Consider the following 16,946-nt stretch of genomic DNA (forward strand, 5'->3'; position numbering starts at 1 on the left):
GGACTCTCTCCAGCAGTTCCCTGTCCTTCTGGGACTGAGGGGCCCTGAACTGGACACACTATTCCAGATGCGGCCTCACCAGGGCAGAGTAGATGGGCAGGAGAACCTCTCTGACCTACTGACTGCCCCCATTCTAATCCCCCCCCAGGTCCCATTGGCCTTCCTGGCCAGAAAGGCCCAGTGCTGGCTCATGGTCACCCTGCTGTCCCCAGGACCCCCAGGTCCCTTTCCCCTACACTGGTCTCCAACAGGTTGTTCCCCAACCTATACTAGAACCTGGGGTACGTGGCTGGTATGTCACTGATTTGGTGATCAGGAGGCTGCGTCAAAGAATCACAAGGAAGTTCAGACAGACACTATCCCTGCCCTTGCCTTGGTCATAGGACCTGTCACCTCCTCATACTAAGCAATGAATTCAGACAGTCACAATTAACATGCCTAAAGGCCTGAGCTCTAGGGACAAATGGCATAACCCCGAACCGGAACAAGGCAAAACTAGGATCACTTTATTTATTTCTCTCCCCTTCTCTATTTACTTTTTGGTTAAAGTGGAGGATCTGGTTCAAGCACTTAGGGGAACCAGAGATGGGGAGAGAGAAGGGAAAGAAAAAAATAAAAAAGAAAATGAGTCATTGTTTTGAGCACGACTAGAGTTAATACCAACCTGGAATTTTCAGAACAAATTAAAGATTTTTCTTTCTGTGGCTAATAGGTTGATAACAGTATTCTATAACTGAATATTCATATTCATTATGAACTATCATTATTAATTATTTGGTAGCTGAAGAGAAGGTAAAGCACCCTGCTATTGTTGGAAGCAGCTACTTTGATCACCCCTTCCCAAAGATCCGTTTGATCACAGACCTATAGAAAAATGACCTTTGCTAACATTCATGTGAGTCTTTTGTGTAAGTATTCTGTTCATTTCAGTGAAAATTTATCACTCTGTATTCTGCAAGTAGAATTACAATCCGCATTGCGTTGTGCATCTGCGGAGACAGACATGTTTATGTTCGTGTAATATAGCACAATATTAATCATTGGAGAAGAGGACTATTCCTAAAGCTCTTATTCACAGCTTTTGCATTAGCTCTTTTCAGATTTATGGATTGATGGATACTGCATATTTATGTATTGTGTCAGCACTGGAGCAGTGTATCATTTAACACTTATTTCACTGAAGAGTGATATGCTCTCTCCATATTAGGTAATTTTTGAAACCCTTGTATATAATAAAATGCATACACTATAAATTTATAAAGACAGATTTGAATGAGCTTCAAAATTGATTACTTCCTTTTAGGCAAAGTAGCTACTTTGTCTTTTCTATTATTATTGCTGTCTGATGCTTCACTATTCTGTCATTGTATGATCGTTGTGGCCTGCATGATGGTGTAAAGAAGGGGATGCAGAATCATAGAATCATTTAGGTTGGAAAAGACCTATAAGATCGAGCCCAACCATTAACCCAGGACTTCGAAGTCCACCAGTAAATCATGTACCTCAATACCACATCTCTGGTCTGTCTAACCCTTCCAGGGATGGGGGCTCCAGCACTGCTCTGGGCAGCCTGTTCCAATGCCCCACAGCCCTTTGGGGAAGAAATTGTTCCCAAGATCCAACCTCAACCTCCCCTGGCGCAACTTGAGGCTGTTTCCTCTGGTCCTGGCGCTTGTTCCTGGGGAGCAGAGCCCGACCCCCCCTGGCTCCAAGCTCCTTTCAGGCAGGTCAGAGATCAGAAGGTCTCCCCTCAGCTCCCGTTCTCCAGCTGAACCCCCAGCTCCCTCAGCCGCTCCCATCACACTTGTGCTCCAGCCCCTTCCCCAGCTCCGTTCCCTTCTCTCAACTCGCTCCAGCACCTCAAGGCCTTTCTTGGCATGAGGGGCCCCAAACTGCCCCCAGGATTCGAGGTTTGGCCTCCCCAGAGCCCAGCACAGGGACGGTCACTGTCCTGGGCCTCCTGGCCACACCAGTGCTGGTACAAGAATCTACAAAGGGCAGTTTAGTTTTTTTGACAGAACAGCTGCTTGCTGTCAGTATATTTCCAAGTTAAGTGTATCAGGGAATGTAACTACACTAGAATGCCTCTTTAAATACCTAATGCCTCTTTAAATAGCTAAGTAGCAGTTAATGTTCCACATAAATACAGGAAACAAACAGTATCTTTACATGATATTCTTGACACTCTATCTATAAAGTCGTAAAGAGCATCCGAGCTCATTCAGCTACTAATTGGAGAGAACAATATCATCTTTCTTTTTACGTTCCTCTTCGTGTCATGCGAAGAAGAAATGGACTGTTTTTTTCCAACTTTCATCTTAGAATTAGAGATTTCCAAGAAACTAGTTAAGTGTAGGTTGGGTATTTCTTGCTGATGAGCTAGTTTGTTGTTTCTTTTTTTTTTTTTTAAAATATTCCCGTGTTCATGGCTATTTCTCTCTTCCTGGTTTGTCATCACTTATACAGATGTCAAGAGCATGTTCGGATCCAATAGCAAGAGCTATTTCATGTAATATTTCGACCAGTAGTCTAGAGCCTGTCTCAGGGCAACTTCTTGTATTGTGCTTTAAATGTCCTTCTGTTCAGGAAAGGCACTTAGCAGTATGCTAAAGGATTTTGGTGAAAAAATATGAGAGCTATCATCCTGATATTTTTCTACACCCTTTTTCCCAGTGATCTTCCCCCACTACAGCACCACCCCTCACCCTGAGGGTTTAACAGAGGAGGCAGGATGGCTGATGCCGGTCAAGTTGAGCATTCTAAGCTGAGCGGTACCAAAGAAAGTAGGCTGCCACCTATGTGACAAGGAGCCTGGAGGGGAACAGGGGAGCTATTACCTCATCTGAAACATTAATTGAAGATTTGATTAAAAAACCAAAACCAAAAGAACACGTACGACAGCAACAAAAACCACACACACACACAAAACAAACACCAAAACAAAACCTAAGATTTGGCCAGGGAGAATGGTCTTTGGCATCCATGGTTCGTCTTTTAAAAACATTATTTAAAAAAAGAAATAAATCTGACTCTTACTTATTGCATTTTATGACCCTTGCGAGTTCGTCATTGTTCTTGAGATGAGAACAGAAATAACAGTTGAGAAGCAATCAGAATTTATAGCTCTAAATAACAGCCTTGACAGTTTCTCAATAAAAAGTAATTCCACAAATTGCGCACACTTTTCCTGATCATGAGTGCTATTCATAATGCGACAGATAAGTGACATGAGGCTTGGCAGGCTGGTAATCAGCACCCAACAGATAACGGTCTTTGGAACTGTTCTATTTCCTCTCTGTCACACTGGCGATCAGCAGACAGCCCCTTGGTTTTTGCACTGCAGCAAGAGTTGGGAACGTAAGGAAAACTCAGAAACCAGTCGCGCTACCACCTCCATTCTTGCCATGTGGGCTTAGAAGTTGCAGTTGGAAATTAAATTATAGCTTAAAACTTGCATTTATAATTGTGTGTTTTAATTAGTTATATTTGTTATCAGAAACTTCTGAATTGCTCAGGCTTTGAATTTTGTGGTTTCCTGCTCTGAGTAGTCAAAGGAGAGTATGTTCTGCCTACTTGAACTGCCTCACTTGGTGTTCTCCACTCATTTTCTCATATATGGTAAAAGATTTCCTAGCAATTTAGCACTGTTTTAGCAAGATTTCATTGTGTGGTATGCTTTGGGTTGTTCTTTTTTGAGGTCAATTAAAACGGCAATGTGATCTTTTCTTGCTGGAGGAGCATTTAACAGAGGCCATGGAATTGGGACTGAATCTGCTGATTTTGGTAGGTTAATTGTAACAACAGAAATCATGTTCTTTCAGTTAGTGCAGCTGGGGTTACATTTCTGTAGCTCTAAGTAAATAATAAAGCATTACCTAATTGTTGCAGTGTTGTGCTGCTTTCAATTTTCTGTGTCCCGGTTTATCAGGACATCAAATACAAGGTGTTCAAGATGTGTCTGGATTTGTAATACTAAAGCGAATTTCTCAGCAAACGCATGTATCTGATGAGTTCTTTTGTTCTTCAGTACTCCTGCTGTGTTTCACACAGCATCTGGGTGGATCTTCCCGCACCACCTTTCTCTGTCTGCACTCAAATACTAGTAAGTGGTGGTTGTTCTTTATGTAGAAAATCTGGGTTGGACATTTTGGAAAGTACTTCTCTCTAGCTCTTCGATTTTAAGTTAGTCAAGCAGTTTTCACAGACTTGTTCTTTCCTCTTATACTGCATATAAGGCCTGAAAGCATCTTAAAACCTCGCTTGGGCTGGACAGATGGGCTCGGAGCTGCAGATCAGCTGGTGAAAGGAAGCAGGTGTGAAATATGGTGGTTGTCTGGGGTTATAGCTGATGGTGAATGATTTGTGACTCTCTTATTTTTCATGACACAGTTATGCCTGTTCTTCTGACTGCATATTCTGGTTGTCTGGACTTGAGGACTGTGTTCCTCAGTGCTGAGGGGTTGCGTTCCACAATTTCTTACTCATATCTTGCATGTCTTTTTTCCAGCCGTTGGCTTGAGACGGATGAATTCTTAGTGGCCCTTTGTACAAATACACCCCGATGACAACATCTGAAAATGCCCTAGTAAGTCATCAAGATGGCACTTCATAGCTACCGTGTATTGTAGACCACATCATGCTATTCCTGTTACTTCAGCCTGTAGTTAAAAAAGCAAAATGACAACATAACTGTTGAGACAAAATGTTGTGTAATGCCATTTTTGTTTTGCAACACTAGAAGTCAAGGCAGTTAATTCTGGCATCGCCTTGATAGAATTTGTGTGTCTGCCTTTTAAAATGCTTGGGGTGAGACTGGGTATAGAAAGAAATCTTTATATGCTTCAAATATAGTAAAAGAGAACATTTAAAAAGCAGAAAATGGAAAGTTACCATTGATAAGTTGCTAGAGATGGCCAAGAAATTATCAAATAAATAAGATTTATTGGTGTAAATATGTGTTTATTTAGATAGTAATGTAAAGCAAGTTGTTAATAGATTCAAAAGTAACAGGACTAGATGATTAATAGTTTGAAGTGGCTAGAAGATACTGGTTAAAGTTTGTAAGCATAAGCATGTATTTTTTTCATCGAGATGATATTCTAAAAAAAATACTTCTTATCAATATGAGACCTTACTTGATCTTGATTCTTATTTACATTACACTTCACTATTCAATTAGAATGAATACAAATACTGTGGAGTGTTATATTCAGAGGGAAGAAAGGAAGGAGAGGAGGTAGGAAATCCTGCTGCTGATTCAGCGCGTGGCACCCAGATGTGACAAATTCCCTGTGAATTTTTCGCTTTCTGGGTCAGACTGAATCACTTGGCTGGGTCTTGTTTGCACATCTTGTTGGTGACCTGCTGCTTCCATTTAGCACAGGCACTTAAAAAAATATAGCAGCTTTCCATCTGCTGTTCTCACAACAGACTTTATAGCCCTGTCATCTACTTCAACTTCTAGAGAAAAGAGTCGCCTGCAATCTCTTCCAGTGCCACCAGAATTATCTGCTTGTGTTTATTCTGCTGTAAGAAATGGGTAGTGCAGGCTTTGTGAAACTATCTCCCCTTTTCTGCATTTGCTATTTTAAAGCCTAGCTAACTATCAAGGAAGTGTAATATTAAGTGCTCTTTGTTACCAAATAGATCCTGAGGGTAGTCCCTGTTGTGGAAAAATAATCTACATGTTTAAGTTTAGAATGCTTTAATAAGGAACCAGGTGACCCCAGTTTCTCAGTGTACAAAGCACATGAATGTCTTAGCATGCAAACTTTAGTATCTTTTGCTCCTTTGAGTATGTAATGTTGACACACAACACCCATTTTGTATTATTCCAATATTTTTTTCAGTTTCGATATAATCTTTTAATGACATTTATTTATAAAAACGTCAATCATGTACTCTTTTAGCACAACAAATATTAAACTGATTCAATTCCGACTTCTTCGCTAGGCTCTTCACCTTTCGGAAAAATTATTATAACCTGCTTGTTTAGAAAATAAATTTTTAGTTTAAGTAGCTTGACAAACTTGGTAGTAATCTCTGGTGGTTCAGTGTAGCAGCAGCCATATGGAACCGTAATTTCAAAGTCCCACAGATCTCATTTATTTTTATGCTATGTTGGATTACATGTCAAAATTGTCTTTGTGCCATCTGTGAGAGTTCTTACATTCTGATTTTTTTTTTATTGTAGTTTTACTGTAGTGCTTGCAATCTAGAGATTCATTCTTTATATCAGGTACCAATGTTTGATTTCTATGCAGCTTAATTTTTCCCACGTTGTGTCTTGTAGGTCAGGCTCCAGGACTTCCCTGAAAATATCAAAGCGACTCTATTGAGGTAACACACATATAAGTGAATGTAGTAAAAAGCAGGGGTTTATTTGATTTAGCTTCAGTACTTGGGAGTGCTGTTCTGCTTGCCCACCATTCTGTCTGGCTGTCACACACCAAGATCCCTTCCCTTTCACGTGGAATTGCTTGGCCTTTCCCACTGAAAATGCCTCTTGAGGACACTCACACTGTCACGATGGCCACATTGAACGGGAAGAAATGTGAGGAGAAATAAAAAAGATGAGTAGTCCTTAAAAGAAATAAAAACTTAAGTGCCTCAAATCTTATTTTTGAGTACTAAAAGAGAAGGATCTTCAGAGCCAAATAAGTGGCAGCTATCATTTTCGTAGCCCTCAGTTTTGCCTTATTAGAACAGTCCTTTTTTTCTTTTTGCGCAAAGGCCCTGGTCACCCGAGTGCTCTGCTGACTCTGCAACCTGTCCCTGGTTGTGACTGGAAACTTATTACTGTGGTCAGAGATTGGGTAAGAGTTTTCAGACTGAGTCTTCCCTGTGGAACTGCTGCAGGCTCTGCAATCATTTTAGAATAGTTTGGAAGGAGAGAAGTGGGAAAATCAAAACAAAATCTCAAGTGGCTGTTTAGCAGATGTTTTAATTCTTGATTCATGGTCAAGCTTTTTCATCCTGCAAATGAATGTCATCTGATTTCTTTGCATTTCACTGTCTTCTCATCAAAGATCCATTGAAAAAAAAGAATCACATCAGCATAGTAAGTAAGCAGTCAGTTGCAGCACTAACATGATGACTGGAGACCTTCCTAGTCCTTTAGCTTCTGTTATGCTCCTTTTTTTTTTTTTTTCCTTATGTCTGTTTTCTTCCATTTGGACTATTAAGCAAATTCATAAAGGGGCTACATTTTACTCCATGCTTTTACAGCATTTGATACTGTGGGTCTCATATCAGCTACTGCTCTAAGATGCAGCTATAATTAGAACCAGAGAATCATTTTAGTTGGAAGAGATCATGGAGTCCAACCCTTCCCCCACCCCTGGCACTTACCCCCTGTCCCTGAGAACCTCATGTCCGTCTGTCCAACCCCTCCAGGGATGGTGACTCCACCACTGCCGTGGGCAGCCTGTTCCAATGCCCCACAGCCCTTTGGGGAAGAAATTGTTCCCCAGATCCAACCTCAACCTCCCCTGGCACAACTTGAGGCCGTTTCCTCTGGTCCTGGCGCTTGTTCCTGGGGAGCAGAGCCCGACCCCCCCTGGCTCCAAGCTCCTTTCAGGCAGGTCAGAGATCAGAAGGTCTCCCCTCAGCTTCTGTTCTCCAGCTGAACCCCCAGCTCCCTCAGCCACTCCCATCACACTTGTGCTCCAGCCCCTTCCCCAGCTCCGTTCCCTTCTCTCAACTCGCTCCAGCACCTCAAGGGCAGCTGTAATTTAAAGGCAATTTTTATGTTATAGTTGGAAAAGACAAATAGCAACTTGTGGATCTGGATGACATATTTTTCTCTTGCATGTATACAAAGCGCTGGCTGCTGTAGGGATTCAGACAGCATCTCTTGCTGTTTGACACCTACTTCACGCTACCTTCAGAAAAGTGGATTTGTAGAGGTAATCCATGGATGCGATTTTAGGTTCTGAAATAGATAATCAAGAGTTTTTATGATTTGTAAATCAGCAAAGCAAAATAGTCCATGATTGCCACAAGGAGAGGCTACTTTCCTACTGCCAAAATTACATAAAACTACCGCTATTGTTGATAGCCGGTAAAACTACAGGTATTCTAGATTTGACACATGGAGGCACCTGAGTCCGTTTAGTGGCCTTACTTGATACTTGCTAATGGTACAATCAATAAAATCTGTCTTGGGTTCTTCCTGAGCCGGACCTTTGTCCTAGAAGAGGATGAGGAATATCACACCTTGTCATGAAAACTGAGGCCGATGCATCACATCTACTGCTTGTATCACTTAGACGAGTTTCCTTTCTGAGTGATTGCATATATGAAAAGTAAGGTGATTCAGATGAAACCATGATGTACTCTGGTGGTGGTTTCTTTACCCCACCATACTGGAGTCTGGTATCATCTGGACCTTCAGCATGACTTCTGTGAAAACTTTTATTTTGTAGTAACTTGCTGTGTTTTGGAGGGGTTGGAATAACAAGACATAGCAGACGGTGAGATGATAGGACAGACAGAACAATAAGGTCACTTACAGAATTTGTACAAAAATTATTTTTTTACATAGATAAGAATATTTTATAATGCTTAAGCCAAAGACATAAAACCTGAACTTTCTCTCTTCAATCCTGTCTTTGTTTTGGTGAAAGTGAGAAACTAAACTTTTCAGGAATGTGTCCAAGTAAGTGGGTATGGATACTGGTTTTATTCTTTGGGTAGACTAAACAGAAGATCTTACTGCACAAAAGGAATGTCAGAATATATGGGATATTTTAAACACCCTTAGGATACTGAGAACGGATCCAGCTTTAAACTGATAACTTTTGAAATCACTTGACTGTCATTTGATAGTTGCGCTTGACTGAATGGGATAGTTGACGTGCTCTTGCCATAGCTTGTTATGTTGATCATCATCAGTGCTTCTCAGTATCTATTCTCTGCTATTTCCCATTTTATTTTGGACTGAACATAGAACAATCCTTAGGGCTCTCCTTTCTGTACCGTTGTTTCTGCTACAGTTATAATAGATGTTTCTACAATTGCAGACTTTAAGCACTATCTCCAAATAATAGTGTTTATTAAGAACAAACTTCCTCTTAAAAATCAAAACTTTGTTAGAAATATGAACTTAAAAATGCTTTACAAATTGAATTTACAGATGTAACACATAAATTTCTGCCTTGCTAAAATAGCTGATCTCCTTATTTTTGGTACATGTTGATGGGATGCTGCCTTGTTTCCCTTAGCATCAGCAACAAAGAGAATCTTGTCTCTCTCTGTCCAATAGGGTTTTTATATTTTAGTGAGAGAATATTAGTTTTTAATCTGATTCTTTGCTCTATGGGGTCACTGTGTCACCCAGGACTCTTTTTTCCAGATAAATGAAAAGGTGTATTTGAGGAACTCAGCAGGGATTTCTTGAGCAATCTTGACCCCTATGTGTCTATGTAACGGGATGGGATGTGTCAGACGATGCTGCGAGACCCAGCAGATGCCGTTGCGGGGCCGTTCTCTGTGAGCTTGGCCAAGCGGTGGGTACTGGGGAGGCTGCAGAGTGGGGAAGGGGGGACACATCACCCAGAGAGGTTGGAATCTCTGGCCTGGGGATCTTTCTGACCCAGCTATACACCGACCTAAGCAACTCGGTCAGAACTGAACGCTTATCCTGTTTCAAGGAGGATGTTGGACTTGGATCCCATACTAAGGTCCCCTCCTACCCGAAAGATTCTGAGAGCAGATTTGTACAAATTTGAAATGTCTTTGGGAAGATGTTGGATTTTTTTTCCTCACTCCTGAGGTAATTGTGTTTTATTTTGTTACTTCTCTCTGCCAATAATGAAAAACTTGAAGCAAAACACTTGCAGAATTATTGTAACATGTTATTGCCTCAAATTTTTGGTTTATCTATTTGTCCTTTGGGTGTCAGGTTTTTGGTTTTGTGTGTGTGGTTGTTTGGTTTGTTTGGTTTTGTGTTTTGGTTTGGTTTGGTTGGCGGGGGGTGGTTTTTTGTTTGATTGGTTTGTTTTGTTTTTCTCCCCCACTTACTGGTTCATAGAGGCAAAGGCAGTTCTTGGTGCTGTCTCAGATTTCTATGATTTATAAAAGCCATATGTATACAGGGATATCTAAATGCAGATTAGGTACAAAACAAGCTTTGAAAGAACACGAGAAGAGAATGAATACATAACTCTCAATTCGATAAAGCACTCTCCTTTCTACAAGACAGGGCTAAGAGAGAATCCATCAGCAATCTTCTGTTAAGAGAATTATGAAGACTGCAGTCTGGAAGTTTTTGATGTTACACCGTGCTGTAAGACACACTGCCATACTTGCTGACTTTCAGAACAAAAAAATAAAGATATGTTGAGTTGCAGAAGCCAGACACTATCTAGGGATATAAGAGTTTCCTACCATATGTGTGTGAAGAGTGGAATAAATGCATACACTCTACAGTTCTTGCTGACTGAGAATCAATAGAAATGCACCCAGTGCGGTGTGTGAGCTATCAAGATTTCATCTGTGAGTTATTGGAAGGAGGGCAAAGCCTTAGGGGCCGAGGGGAGTAAAGAGAACCTGTGTGTCAGAAAGTATGAAATTTAGGGTCCCGACTGGCTCTGACCGTTAATTTTGAGAACCTTGTTAATGTTTCCCTTTCACTAGCCTTGGATTGAAAAGCTACTTCTGAGATCTCCAAACTATTGATTAAAAATACCTTCCCTTCCTTTGCCTGCGTGGCCCTGGGGGTGAGCGCATTGCAGACCCTGCTGTCCCCGCTGCTCCTCTCCTCCTGCCGTGCACCGTTCCCGTGGCTCTTACCATGGGTGACCGCCGGCCTTCCCTACCTTTCTGCGTTTCATAAGGTTTCATTCCATTTGTCTGTGCATTTTCCTTGCTCTAAAACTATATTCGCAGTATCTTGAAATCTTATTTTCTTCCTTCCAGAGGGTTATTATTGGTGTTGCTGTCTAAAATCTTACCCGAAGCTGTGTTTTTATATCTGTTTACTAAGCTCTTGTAATACTTCATATTCTTCCCCTTGGAACAAACACTTTATGCTCATCGCAGAACCAAGGAACTAACCTATACATTGATTAATTTGAAAAAGAAATGCCTGAGGCAGTGCAGAAAATATTTCATGAGGTTGAATGCCAGCTACGCAAAGGAGTTTGCTGTTACAGTTTACTGTGTAATATCTCTGCGCCGTGACACAGTGCAAAAGCCATAAAGGACAAAAGATAAATATTCTAAATGAATCTGCAATATATTTCAAATCAGATTAGGAAATGGAGGAAATTCTGTTATGTGTATGCATTTTGGAGCAGAGAAAAATACCCATAGCTTTTTTAAAAAAAAAATTAAACGATCAGTTTATGTTTTACATTCGTCTTGTCAGCCGCATAAATGTTGACTCTTTTATTACTGTTGTGTGGAAAACTCATGAAATTACTGGAAGTTCATTGTATTGCAAGGGTGATTTTAAAGTAATTATCTGTGAAGCTGCCGAGGATAGGGAATATTCACTAAGCTCTTGCAGTGTTGCCGTTTATAGCAGAGCACTGAGGTGATACGTGTGAATATCTATTTATGCATTGTGTGTACCTGAATATGTATCTCCTTGCTCTCTGGCGAGTCTCATCTTCAGGGTATTTGCAGCTTTGCCCAAGGCTTGTATTTTTTTCTGTTTTGCTGTCGTGCTGTCTGAGGCACTTGCCCATGGATGCCCAGAGACAGCGGAATGGTTGGAAGAGCAAAGAAAAGCACCGAGATCCGTGCCATACATGCCTCTACTTCTCCTGATTATTTTGCCAAAACTTCCCTTTTCTTTGCTTTTGCTGCCAGAATCCCGATGAGTGCTTCTAAAAATATAGAGAACAAGGAAGTTTCTACAGCAGAATTAAACCTGGGTGGTTTTAATAGAGAAGGGTGAATGTTGGTGAGCACTTAGTTCACTGGCTGAGACAGAAAAGCGTTGGCTGGTTGAGTCTCAGTTGTTGGCATCCTTTAACCAGACCCCATATCACTGATGATTTCGAATGGTGCCCGGGTTATTCCAGCAGCTGCTGCAGATGAATTCTAGAATGCCCTCTGTTGAGCTGGCTTTGCATCTGATATTGCTACTGGCTCTCTAAGTGGTTTTATAACAGATTTCATAAGAAAGAAAGGACTTGCATGTTGATGATGTGTCTGGTCTGGCAACTTTGGCAACAGCTGTCATGATACAGAGTTTCTGTGAATTCTGTGAATTATTCAACTAGTATAACTTTCTCCTCAGTGTTTTTTTTCCTTTCGGAAGGCCTAAGCTCTGCGGGAGTAGGGACTCCCAGCTCTCCGAAAGCCCCCAGAGAACAACTCTGAATCAAAGAAGCAGCAGTCAAAACTTGCCATGTTCTCACCAGACATTTGCAATCCTGTTCTGTAGTGCTCTCTGTGGTTTTCTGGGTAGAATGAGGGAAATTGTCATCCAGGGATTTGAACGTTTGCCTTTGGAGCATCAGCCTGGATCACGGGTACCCGGAATGAGTATAAAACCAGCCCTGGTCTGTATAATAGACCCTTAAGGATCTTGATTTTTTTGCTGTTTGCTGTTTCAAGTCAGGTTACTAATTTTACTTAGTTTATCAGTAAGAAGTCATTTGGATGCCATGTCTCCTATACCGCAGGAAGTAATTTTCAGTTTCTGCTACAAAGTAAAGCTTGATGTGAATTCGAAAGCTTGAATTCCGTTCTGAATTTAATCAGTGCATGAAACTTTTATACATACTATTAATATCAATGTCTTAAATACAGAAATGGTAGGGTGAAAATAGATATTATTGGCTTCTCTGAATATTACATTGTATGATATGTTTATTAGATATATAATTACATATATAATCTTACATTATGTATGTGTGTGTGTATTTTCATATTCCATTTAGAGATGTGACTGTGCCAATGGAGATGAAACATTAAAAAAAAAGAGACAAACAAGCATTTAGATAAGCAATGCAGCAAAAAATGAATTGCTGTTTTTTTCTTACAGATTGATTAGTGTGTTTCTAGGTAACAAAATGTTTGTTGATGTTTCTAGAACACCAGAAGTTGTAGACCAGCATTCATATCATGTGACACACAGAAAATGTCTAATATTCAGAAAAGGCATAGGTGTAATAGAGTATGATTTTAAACAAAGAGCTTTCCCCGCGCTTGTCTTAATTACCTTCTCAGCTACCCAAAGAATCCTATATACTGCTCTAGAGAGAGGTTTCCTGGGATGTTTTAGGCAGTGATTCTGCTCATGGCCCAGATGAGAAGACTCGAAAACCTGAAAAGCACACTGTTTGATTCATTACATTGTTATTGTTATTATTGAATGTTACTATTATTTCTAGCTGAGCAGCTCTAGTGATCTTAGAGGTGGTTAGTGAATGTGATATCCTAGTTTCATTAAGAACATGTCAATAACATGTAAATAGGCATATTATCTTGGGCATGCTTGCTAATTGATTGCAGCATATTTTAGAAGGCTGTGTGTCTCGGGACAAGCCTTCTGTCTGGCTTCCCACAGAAGGTGGAATGTGCATCTTCCCAAATGCCCCAATTCCTGGACCAAGTTTGTGAAGCTCTGTCAGAAGTCTGTCATGCTCATATTAAAAGTTGACAGAAGTTGAGTTACTTCAAATGAAGCGAAGTTTCTCACCAAAGCTGCTTTGCAGAAGCATGTCACACTGGGGATTTCCATTGGAGTGTCTTCTGCTGCTGTAGATGTGAGTTCTGTTGTAGACGTGAGTGCAAGGACCCTTCAGGTACATGGTTGTGTTCTATGATTGTGTCGCTTCTGTTATCATGAAAGCGGGGAGAAATGGCATGAACACATGTAGAAAAACAGTACACTGCCATTACAGCTGTGACTCAAAACGCTTTCAAATGTAAATGTTTGCCATGTTACTCAGCTACTGTTTTGTGGTCTCCGTGGGTGCTGCTGCCTGGGAGGTTGATACACTCAAAGTAACTCCACATAATTCTTGGCACTGCTGGGGTTCATTTGGGTTAGTACCATCTCATGCAGGATGTTTCTGCTAGTCAAAACCACACACTGGATGGCTGATTTCATGAAAACATCTAAACCTGGCTAAGTGCAGCATCTCGTCCTGAATTTCAGTGAAGATTCCCATGCAAGAAATAAAAGGGGTGTAGGTTCCTTTTGCCTACAGCATCAAAGCCCCCTCCTGCCAAACCATTGCGCTTCGTTACATAAAGAACATTGTTCCTGCTGTGTCTCTTTATGCCAAGTGTTCCCTGTGGTTGGGCGCACAGGCTCTAACTACCTTCTCATAATCGCATCAGAGCAAATGAGCTGTGACACTGCTTGCCTATTTTTAAATAAGCTCAGTGTTGTCCATCTAATGAAATGCTAAAGCATACTCTGCCTGTGGGAAATGCAGGCTTTGCATGGAAGAATAGTTAGGGAGAAGGCTTGTGTGTTTTAGATTTAAACAAAACAAAACCGAACCAGAAAACACCAAGTATGTGTTCTGAATGTCGCAATAAACAGCCGCCATTTAAATTAAGTAAACCCTGAGTTGCTGATTTTTAGTTCGAATGGGTGGCATTGATAATCTTGAAGAATTATGTATTGACTGCGATGCACTGACCACATTCAGGGGGCACTTCTGCAATTGTAAGCATGGAAGTTCTTGTTGTAGATGGAAGTCACGGTTTACCTCTGTAATGGGAGTGTATGGCTGTGCTGTGGGTAGTAGATTAAGGGATGTATGAAGACTAGAAGATCATCGCTTTTTATGTAACTCTAGTTTGCTTGATTGACATGGTATCCCATTTAAATGAATAATGAAATTTAATTAAGAGAAGCTCTTGCTTCTACGTAATTTAACACTGAGTCCCATGATCCTGATATTTTTGCCTTCTATACTGAAATCTGGGTTTTGGCTGCTTGAGATAATCTCATTTTTCCTCTGCAGGTTTGGCAACTGCTTATACTGGTTTTACATTTTTTTTTCATTAAGCTTTTTATTTTATTCAAAAGTCTGCTGTCATTTCTCTCCCTGGGCACAGCACCGCACTGTCTGCTGGCAGGACCACTTTGGGCTGTAACTGATGGGCTGGCTGACGTGCATGGGATCAGTTTGTCAGAGCATCATAGAGAGTTTTCAGAGCACCGCGTGGAAGGTGATGCAATCATCATAGGTATGTGCCGGTTATATTTGTGCTGGTTATACATCTTGCCTTAGGATGCTGCCTCGATTGGCGGTCATTTATATCTGTAGAGAAAAAAGATGCAAACCTGACGTTGGATCAGTGATTGCCTTTAAATTTTGGTATATTAGAAAAAAGCATGTTGCGGTAAAGAAAATAAATTTTAATTTAAAAAATCTAATAGGTGCCCTTTTTAGAGCTTTGCAGATGGAAATTACAAGAGCAGTAATAAATTCTCACATGCACAAATATTTACACTTCATTTAGTTCTTATGTGAATAAGTCAAAGCATATATAAAAGGAATGAGATGACTGCAAGTCTCCCAAGAAGTCAGGTCAGACCTGGGAATAAAAAGTGTTTCTCCCATATCCCCATTGCCAGGACAGTTTTGGAGAATAGCGTAGTTTTGCAGAATTACAAAAAAGAAGGAATGAGTAATATGTGAAAGCAAATGTAGAGATCACAACTGTTTTGCAGGCCAGCATAGGCTAAATTACTTTGTGACAAGGAATGATTAAGATGCTAATATCACCATGAAGAAATTCAATGTTACAGGTCTATTGAGTGACCAGCATTAGAGCTTTGGGCTAAATTGTTTAAAGTGTTTGCAAGAATCTAAAATCATCTGGCTGTGGGTGGGTCGAAGGTGAACGCAGACAAAGGGCTGCACACCAGAGAACGTGTTCTGGAAGTCGGCCATGGCAAGAATGTCACAAGTGGAGACAGAAACAATCCCTTACGGCAATTAACAGGAGCAGCCTGTTCTCATCCATCACTTGATGTTTGGAGAAATTTTTCTAGACAGCTTCGGATTTTCAGATGGATAAATTGATATTGTTATATTGAGAGAAATGAAAGCTGTGGTGTGACAGCTGTACAATCCAAGGTGGGCAGTCTTTTGTACGTTCTGCATTTAACACCTGATTTTAAAAATTGCTGCACAGTTGACCGGCGTTCCTGTCTGCCTCGCTTGTGTGCATTATGTAGGCAGCTGTATGAAACAGTTCATGGGAAGTCTCTGACCTGTGAAAATCAGACATGCATTTTAAACCGCAGACACTCGATGTGCAGTGTGCTTCTCCAGAAATGCCAGTGCTCTCTGCTGGTGCAGATAGAAAGCTCCGTGGATAAAGCTTTGTGTAATGGGGTGTGAAGCAGATGCCAGGACCAGCAGTGAAAACGCAACAGGTCAGGCCTGAGACAATCACACTTCTCAGCTCGTTAGCACCTTTAATCCGAGAGGCACGGAGCATTTTAAACTGTAATTAATTTTCGTTCTATCTGTGTGAGCTGTGAGTGCAGTACTATTGCTGCATTTTGTAGGGGAGAAACCAAAGAAGAAAGAGGTGAACAAAGTAACCCAGCGAGCTGCTGACCAAGCCAGAAATACGGCTTTTACTCCTCCTGTTGTTTAGGAACGAACCCAGTACCTTTCCTCTTGTGTTCCCAGACCGCAGAAGAAAGCAGCAGGAGTGCCCTCTTTCAGAACAGACCGTGACTGGTAAACACGAAAACCAAGTGTATTCCTTCTAGGCTTTAGTTCACTTGACAGGACCCTCTTTTTCTGTCAGAAAATACTGCGGGGTCTCCAAACTGAGACACGTTGAGTCCCAGTGCAGGAAAGGGTCTCCAGAGACACTTGGAGCCAGCCAGCCTGGATGATGTTCTCTCCTGCAAGAGGTAGAAATTTAGAATATTAGAGCATCTGTGGAGACTCTAATGCCCAACTGGAGCCTTTACCTGTTGACATCTGGAAGTGCTTTTCTCTCAA

The 16,946-nt window shown here is 41.0% G+C and overlaps 1 long non-coding RNA gene across 1 annotated transcript in view; it reads left to right on the plus strand.

The window, feature by feature from the left end:
- The window catches only part of LOC135992024 (uncharacterized), a 71,691-nt gene that overhangs the window by 24,642 nt on the left and 30,103 nt on the right, over positions 1-16,946 (plus strand). The gene's annotated exons all lie outside the window — the stretch shown is intronic.

The sequence above is a fragment of the Caloenas nicobarica genome, chromosome 9, assembly GCF_036013445.1.
Source record: "Caloenas nicobarica isolate bCalNic1 chromosome 9, bCalNic1.hap1, whole genome shotgun sequence".
In the NCBI taxonomy this organism is placed as follows: domain Eukaryota; kingdom Metazoa; phylum Chordata; class Aves; order Columbiformes; family Columbidae; genus Caloenas; species Caloenas nicobarica.